General features: G+C 37.5%; 1 protein-coding gene across 3 annotated transcripts in view; it reads right to left on the bottom strand.

Annotated features, from left to right (window-relative positions):
* cadm2b (cell adhesion molecule 2b) overlaps window positions 1-8,303 on the bottom strand; it is a 156,111-nt gene that overhangs the window by 69,217 nt on the left and 78,591 nt on the right. The window lies entirely within an intron of this gene.

The following is an 8,303-nucleotide window of genomic DNA, read 5'->3' as shown; positions in this document are numbered from 1 at the left end:
AATAACTTCCATGCATATACACCTAAGTTAGAAACCAAGCCGACGAAGCTACAGGCTCAATTTATAAAACAAAAGGTAAGGAAAGGCATGCGCAAATGTTTAAAATGTATTTAAACAAAATGCATCAGAGTAAAAAAATCCTCACATTTGGAGGTCACATTTTCTCATCCGAGATAAAACTTTATTGTGTCAAACTTTATTGGATCAGATTTCTGTGCATCGCAGCAGATGGGGGGTCTTGCTCCTACACCTCTCATTATTGAGCCTCTGAGCCATCCTCTCTCACACACCTGTTACACACCAGCAGGTCTAATGTTCTCACACCTGGGCACGCCATCAAAAGACATCTCTAAAATGTGTTCTCGGGGCATCCTGTCTCTGAGACAAAATAAACATGCATTCTCCTTGACGCCGCACCGTCTTTATGTTCCAATTATTATAAGAGGCCTGACGGCCTTGCAAAATAAAACCACAAACTTTAATTTATTTTATTAAACTAGTGCATAGCTGTGAATTTAAAATAGAATGTTAGATGGTTTCAACTAAAAAAAGAAAGTGTCACATGCATTTGAAATCACTTTTAATATGTATTTTTCACCTTTACTCTGATGCCCCCAAATAAAATCCAGTGCAGCCATCGTCGTCAATTCAAAATTGACTGCTAGAGGGAGCAACAGACCTGAAACTGGGAAGGAAGTTCACCTTCCTGAAGAATAATGACCTGACTACAAGTTATTAAATAAGAAATGTATGAAGATGACCACTGTGCTCAAAGGAAATGTTCTCCTGTTTATTTCAGAACAATAAACGTAATAAAAACATACCAATTTATGTCTTTCTCCCTTTTAATTAATGTGACCTCTTCTATAAAAGGTAGTTGTGAAACTGGCTCCATGTTTAAGTTTGTATTTTTATTTGAAACACGTGTAGCTACAGAACCATAAAGCCCTTTAGCTTAAACCTTCTTTGAATCTTTATTATATGAATTCTGTGGATTTACCGTCATAAAAACACGTAAAATGTGTTTCATATTCAAGTTCAACTGACCCCAGGATGTTGGTATTAGATACTTTTAAAGCCTCCTCACTAATTGGCATCCACTCTCCTTTATTCAGCGTTTGCTCTTATTAAATTGCATCAGATATTTTCAGCAAAATAGCCCATCTTTTTACCAGTTTACTATTTGAATCTGTCTTCTTATGTTGCCTGGACTGAGTTTAAGCGGAGAAATACAAAGGTATCTGCGTAGCTGAATTAAAAGCAGCTATTGCCTTTGAACACAGTTGTGCGTCTTTCCTTTTCATTAATTAACACGGCTTTTAAGATACTCTTCAGGACGTCGTCCAGAACTTGATTAAAGGGACGTTTGCTTGGAGGCAGGAAGAACAAGGTTGACTGAGTTGTAAAGGGGGGAACAGTATCTGCTCTGCTGCCATTAAAAACTGTAATATCGGTTTAGCCTCCCAGACCTGGGCCATCAATAAGAAGGTCTTCGTGACTGACAAAGGTAAACAGGCAAATAGCAAACAGCTCGCAGGCACATTCCAACTTGATAAGGCCCGTAACCTCATTCGCTCCTGACTAAAGGAGCTAATCGAGTCAGGCTGACATCATGAACTGAGATAAAGCCAGTAAATACCATTTTCTCACACCATGTTCGATAATTATAGCTCTCTAATCCACCAATTGCTAAAGTATAAGGGTGAAGACACTGCTTCCAGATAAGACTCAGAATGTTCATTTTAGCAATCATATGGAAACTTTTCCTTTTTGTGCAAAATAGCTTCATCCTTTGTACACTGAGGAGTAACTTTCAACTATTTTCATTTCATGTTGCCACAAGTTCATATTCCCTGCGCAGCTATACTGAGGGAAATTGGAATTAGTTTCATGTTCAGTTCAAGCTGCTCATACTAATAGGTCTTGTAGGGGTTGTTGCTTATATTAGACTGCTTTGGTTTTGTTCTATTATGTATTCAGCCCTTTAGTCTTCACTCCAGAGGAACTAGGAAATACATAACTATTGACTGTTGCTGCCTAAAATAACTTCTCAGATTCCTTATAGTTCCACCTCAGTGTCATCTGATTTCAGCAACTGTCCAAACACGTGTGTCTTTCTGTCACATTTCTGCTGCTTGTGTTGTGTGTAGTTCTGCACTGTCATAACCAATATCTATCACAGTCTTGCTGATCGTGGCTTTCATAGACTAACGATCATCAGATTTGCACATGTCACCTTGTTGACAGAAAACAAGAACCTCAATTTTATCACCATTGTCAGTTCAACCATCATCCCAAGGAAGCTGTGCTCCGAATGCCCTTGACTACAAAGGGCTTTTTAAATTTAGGTTCCTCTAGTGCGTGCAACAAAGCAACCACAATGAATAAATATTAATTAAAAAACAACACATTTACAATTGAAATACAATCACCTCGGGCTAGTATGTAGGCTCTCTCTACATACTAGCCCGCAATTCCAGTGATGGAGGAATTGCGTGGGATACAGGCTGTTCACACACATTGCTGAAGCATCATTTAAGCCACTAGAGAGAGGGCAGAGCTGGGTGAGGTGTTCGCTAAGTGATGTCCCCAGCAAAGCCCTCTATCCCACTTCTCACAAGATGGACAGAGAAAACACTCTGCGGGGACTGATTGATTACCTGCAGTTGGGTCTCGGGAGAGATTAACCTTGAAAACCCTGGAAATCTTTAGTTCTATCAATACCTCGGCCAATTTCGATCAATTAAAAATGTCAAATATAATTTGAGAAAAGCTCTTCTTGGAACAATAAATTTGAAGCATTATAATGAAAATCTCAGATTTCTTAAAAAAAAACAAACGTATTTGTAAATTAACTGTAGACGTCTATACACAAGTTTTAGTCACGGATTCCTATATGGATTTAGATGTTTACTTGGGCCATTTTAGCTGTTCAAATTTATTGACCGGTTGGAAGGTGAACCTGACTTACTCTCACATGTTCTGCAGCTTTAAACAGGGTTTTTTTTTTTTTTTTTGCAGAATTTTGCTCAGTCCAGCTTACCATAAACTCTTCTTTCCCCTCCTGGAGGAAAGCCTTCCTACAGCACAGTACTACCTGTACTTTTCACCACAGTGAAATGCAGTGGCATGGTGGGTTATGAATGATGTGTGATGTTAATTCTCCATCACATAGGCTGCACAGTTACATTTTGGTCTCACTTGACTTGTGTACTTTCTTTTACATGTGTACGGTATCTCTGTACCAATGCTACCAACTTTTTAGTCGGTGGCATTCCTAAAAGACTTGGATCAAGGTTTTAACTAATGGGGATCAGATACAAATACACATCTCAATTTTTGGTTTATCTGTAAAAAGTTATTTGAAGTAACCATGCTCCATTTTGCATTCATTTCAAAATTATTAGCTACTTTCTGCTGGTCTATCACATAAACTCCCAATAAAATGCACCAAAGCTTACTTTCGCCAGACACTGTAAATGACTATTGTTTTCTATCAACATTTTTCCAACAACCAGTTTTCAGTAGTAGTGAATATAAATACCTTTACTGGGAAATTGGCTCATAAAGGAACATCTCTAGGAATAATCCGAAAAGCTCGTGTGCCTTTTAAGAAGCCTTTTAAAATAAGAAAAACTGTATGATACACAAGATTTCACATCCATATGTCAGATGCATATGGCAATGACACTGGGGAGTCAAGATGAGTGAATCTTGATATTCTGAATGCAATAACTGTGTATTAAAGTTGGGTTGGTCACAGATGATATGCCAGATGAAATCAAGCGTGACTTTAGTTTACATGGTACCAGGCAATAATAACATCTCTGGCTCCGTAACTGACATTTCTGTTGTGGGATGAAGGCAGTTTAACAGAGCTGCAGAGACAGATTACTCTGGTTTTACAGGACAGCTGATATTGGACAGCAGATTGCAGCCCCAGCACCATTTTACACATGAACTGCAATAAAAGTGAAGGTTAGAACAGCAGCAGAATGATCAAAAGTGCACCACAGATTTATAATGATTTGTTGACATGGTTGACAGAGCATCGGCTCATCTATCCACGAGTGGCGAAAAACCAGAATGTTACAATCAGCTTGCAGAGCCCAAGAGAAAGTGCAAAGCTTGGGCTCCTGGTGTCTCAGTTAATTCATGGTTGTGTGTGGTTTATCTGACAGTTTGGAAATATAACACGAACTAGTGACAGCAAGCATAAAGTATTTCATGCTCCACTATAAGGCCTGAACATTTCTTTTTAATGCCTTTTGAGAATAACATTTAACTTTTCTTTAGCTACTATTTCTTTAGGTACATTTGCACCTGTCACCAATGTTATGTGAAAAATGTCCAATTAGGTCAGGTAAAAGTAGCAAAGTAAATATATCTGGTTCCTCTTACTGTTGGGGAAAATGCACATCACATACTGTCAGAGGATAGAGACACAAATTACATCTCCTATGGGGAACACAGACCGTGAACTTCATAATTCCTCTTTTGGAAGAACAAAAATTGCAGTCACTACACTTTTCTTGGCCGTTATCCTGCAGTGCTATTATTTTTGACAACAGCAGCTTGAACAGATAAAAATACTATTAAATCATCATCTAGGGCAATATTCCAAGGAAAAGGAGGACTAATAAGAATCTAATGAGTGCTGTGCACTTACACAGTGTCCCAGTCGGCTGATTCGCCACATCTACTATACCTGTATTCCCAATGCTCAACTGTATGACACTATGGAGTCAGCATGCTGAGCGACAACTAAAATTGCTAAGTTTACTGCCAGTCATTTTTCATTGTGTGAAATAAGTGCAATAAAATCTTGGTTTCAGTCCGTCACACTGTCATATGTTTAAATGAAGTACTGAGGCAGACATGCTGAAAATTGTCTCTTGTGATAAGTTCTAACTAGAAATGCCTGGATCAATGTTTTGTGACTGATTTCCAGTTTCTGGAAAAGTGTTGACCTGCCAAAAGTCATTTTAGCTGGTTTCAGTTTTTCCATGAACCAAAAGCAACAGCATTTATAATATTTGTCCAGCCTTCCCACTGTGAGCCACGGTTAATCGTATCAGGAGCAGATCGCATCTTGTAACATAAGAGGCCATTCACTGTAAAACAGTCTTTTCTTAATAGAAAATGATTATGGAGTTGATATTTGAAACTGACTTGAGCTTTATAAATTAGCTTTAACTGCAGGTAGGAATGCACCTATATTCTAGAGAATACAAATCTTCATCTCAACTCTGAGACTTCTAAAAGGCTACCAGCATCTCCAAGCCTTTCTGTTATCTGCTGAAAATGTTGCCCTCTCTCACACTCTTACAACCAAAATGAATAGCTTCTTAAACCTCTGATCTTCCTCAGACATAATTTAGAATCACTTTTACTATTGCAAAACTCAGCTTTGATCTTCTAGCGTCAAGTGTGTTACACATAGAGAATGAAAACTGTTGGAGTCATAAAGTAGAATTTTTCTACATATCCAGAAAACATGTGGGAGACAGGCTATGTTGATGATCAACTTGTGGGTGATGCTCTGTTAAAAGGTCTTTTTATTTACATAGTTGAAATGAAGAGTAGATGCACAATAATGTGACGGGGTAAAAGAGCTGGAGAGAAACATTTACATTTTTATAATGGAGTAATGCTGTAAGAGCATGTGCCACATACACCCCTGAGTTTTTTTTTGTCAATAACATAATGGTTTCAATATTAGAATACGTAGTAGTGATAAAACAAGACTTCTTATTGACATGTTTATATTCCATCGTATATAGCATCTTTTCTTGACTGTATTCTATTCATTTAGTTCCAGTGGCACACAGGAAACCACCGGAGTGAAGAGGTTTTACCAACTTTGCGAAGAACCAACGATTCATGACAGGAGGGAAGCAGACAATTTGGGGGAGGAAGTGCAGGAAGAAGGGAAACGCACAATAAAATGCTAGAGTTCCAGTAGCCTGTAACATCGGCTCAGCATGAATGTTGTCTTTCACTGGAACTATCAAGCTTTGACTTTCCAGAACTCACAGTAGTGATTCACTGCAACCACTCCTCCTCCCCACCAGGCAAACACACCGCTCATAAAACCTGCATGGTGGAACTAGCAGACCAACACCGTTAGGCCAATTTCTTGATCTAACAAGTATTTTTTCTGCACAATAGGATAATTGGCCCCAATTGTAATTCTCTACACCTCTTTCTTCAACTGACTTCTTTAATAGGATGTCAACAACAAATTATGTAATGCAAGTTGTCCTAAATCAGTGGTTCTCATACTTTAAGGTACAGGTTGAGCCAATATAGTTTGGCATAACTGTTCTTCTTTGGATAATCTTTCTTGATTGTCTTGAGTCCTGGTTCCTCTTTAAGTGTGAAGACTAAAATGCTCACAGGAGAATGGTTGATTTCATGTCTTATGAGTCATCCTTATGTTCCTGTCCTGATGACAATTTTAAGAGTGCTTAATGAAAACTAAAAGGTTCACAGGGGCTCCAACACTGAAATTGAGAGATTTTTTACCCCCATGACATGGTTCCTCATTTAGTCACATTAGTAAAAACCCCAGTTGTTCTTTACAATTTTGCATCCTGTCATTGTCCATGGATGTTTTCAAGTTTAGGCTACTAGCTGTATTGCTAAGCAAATGCACATATCTGCCTTACTTGATTTTCCCCTTGCGGAGTGTCTAAGTGTCAGGCCATATTTGTACTCCAGGGAAACAGGAAATAATAGATTACTAATAAAATGTTCCTGGATACTACAATTGGGTTTAAAAAAAAAAAGTACAAGAGGTAAAAGTGAGAAATTTCCTAACTTCACATTTTTCCTTAAGTAATACTAAATTTAAAGGTTGAAGATTTGGAAAAAAAACCAAAAAAAAAACCATCTGTGTAAGTTCATACTCCTGCACTGAAAAATTGATTTATTTTAAAGCTTTTCACACATCTTCACTCAGTGTGGAAGGTCGTGTATGTATGCAAAAATCCCCTAAGCATTATGACCATTTTTAAACTACCATGAATCAATGTGTCCTTTATGAACAGATCAAAACGTATCTTAAAGTCTACAGCGCGTGACCCCACTTTAACATAGCCCTGTACTCGTATCCTCAGAGTCCATCAAAAACATCCATATGGTCACAGACACACATCCTCCACTCTATTGTATAAGGATAGAAAGCCACTCTCTTAAATTAACTGGTCCATTGAAGCAGTCAGGGATAAGATGACACTCTAAAGAATTATCATCATTATACAGCTCTGACAGAAACAGCTACCAGCTTATCCCTGATGAGAGTGAATACTAACAAATCTACCAGCAGCCTACTGGCTTTAAGAAGGCAGGGTGGTAGCTGATACCCTTTAAATCTGATTATTTTTCAGCTCCTAGTAGGCTTCAAGAAAGAAGAAGAAGAAAAAAAAAAACAATTCACTGGTCACATATCCTGTTTCTTTTCTGCATGATCTAATTTATAATTTATTCTGCAAACAAACTGCCTTTAATATCTGATCATGGAAACAATTAGGAATTTGTTAATGTCAGGACAATGGGGAAAACAACCCTTGCACTGGTTATTAAGTAAAGTTCATTTATACGTCTGGTCTTTTAAAGATGAAAAATCGCAATTTGCTTAAAGACGGCACATAAAAATTAAAATTGCATTAAAAAGTTTTTTTTTTTTTTAAATCTAGGTGGATAGGCAAAATGGCTGACGGCATTTAAAATGATCTTAAAAGCATGTCTGAGCAGGAGTGCTCATCACTAAATCTATAATCTCATTGAAGATATTTTTACCCTTTTACTCCGCTTACACAAAATATGAGCACATTTTGATTATGTGATCTGGAACCCCTCTTTCAAAATGTACTTTTATAGAACCTTTTATTTTATCCCAACAGTCTGACTGTGTTTACAAAGAAAGTTTTACAAAAAATTACATTCACAGACACTGACAGAATCTCTTCTCATACTGCCAGTGTGTTGCTGCTTCAAACTTAATGGGTATGGAAAGAATTTGATTTTTTCCTTTTTTAATTTGATCTTTATTAGATCATTAAAATCTGTTTATGACACACAATATTAGGAGATTGTTGCTGTTAATCATCAGAACTAAATCTCTGTAATCAATATTGATATTAATCTCTACAAATGGCTTTGAAGAGTGTTTATTTTTCAGGCTTCACATACGCTTAAATTAGAGAGCCACAGACTCTCTGGATCCTGCAATGAAATAAGGTAAAAGAAGGGGCCCACCCTGGTTTCACCAAAAAATGCCTGCTATATATATATATATA

This window comes from Poecilia formosa, unplaced genomic scaffold (genome assembly GCF_000485575.1).
Source record: "Poecilia formosa unplaced genomic scaffold, Poecilia_formosa-5.1.2 Scaffold228, whole genome shotgun sequence".
Lineage (NCBI taxonomy): Eukaryota > Metazoa > Chordata > Actinopteri > Cyprinodontiformes > Poeciliidae > Poecilia > Poecilia formosa.
Note: the sequence above shows the minus strand (reverse complement) of the source record. Positions and strands in the feature narration are given on the sequence as shown.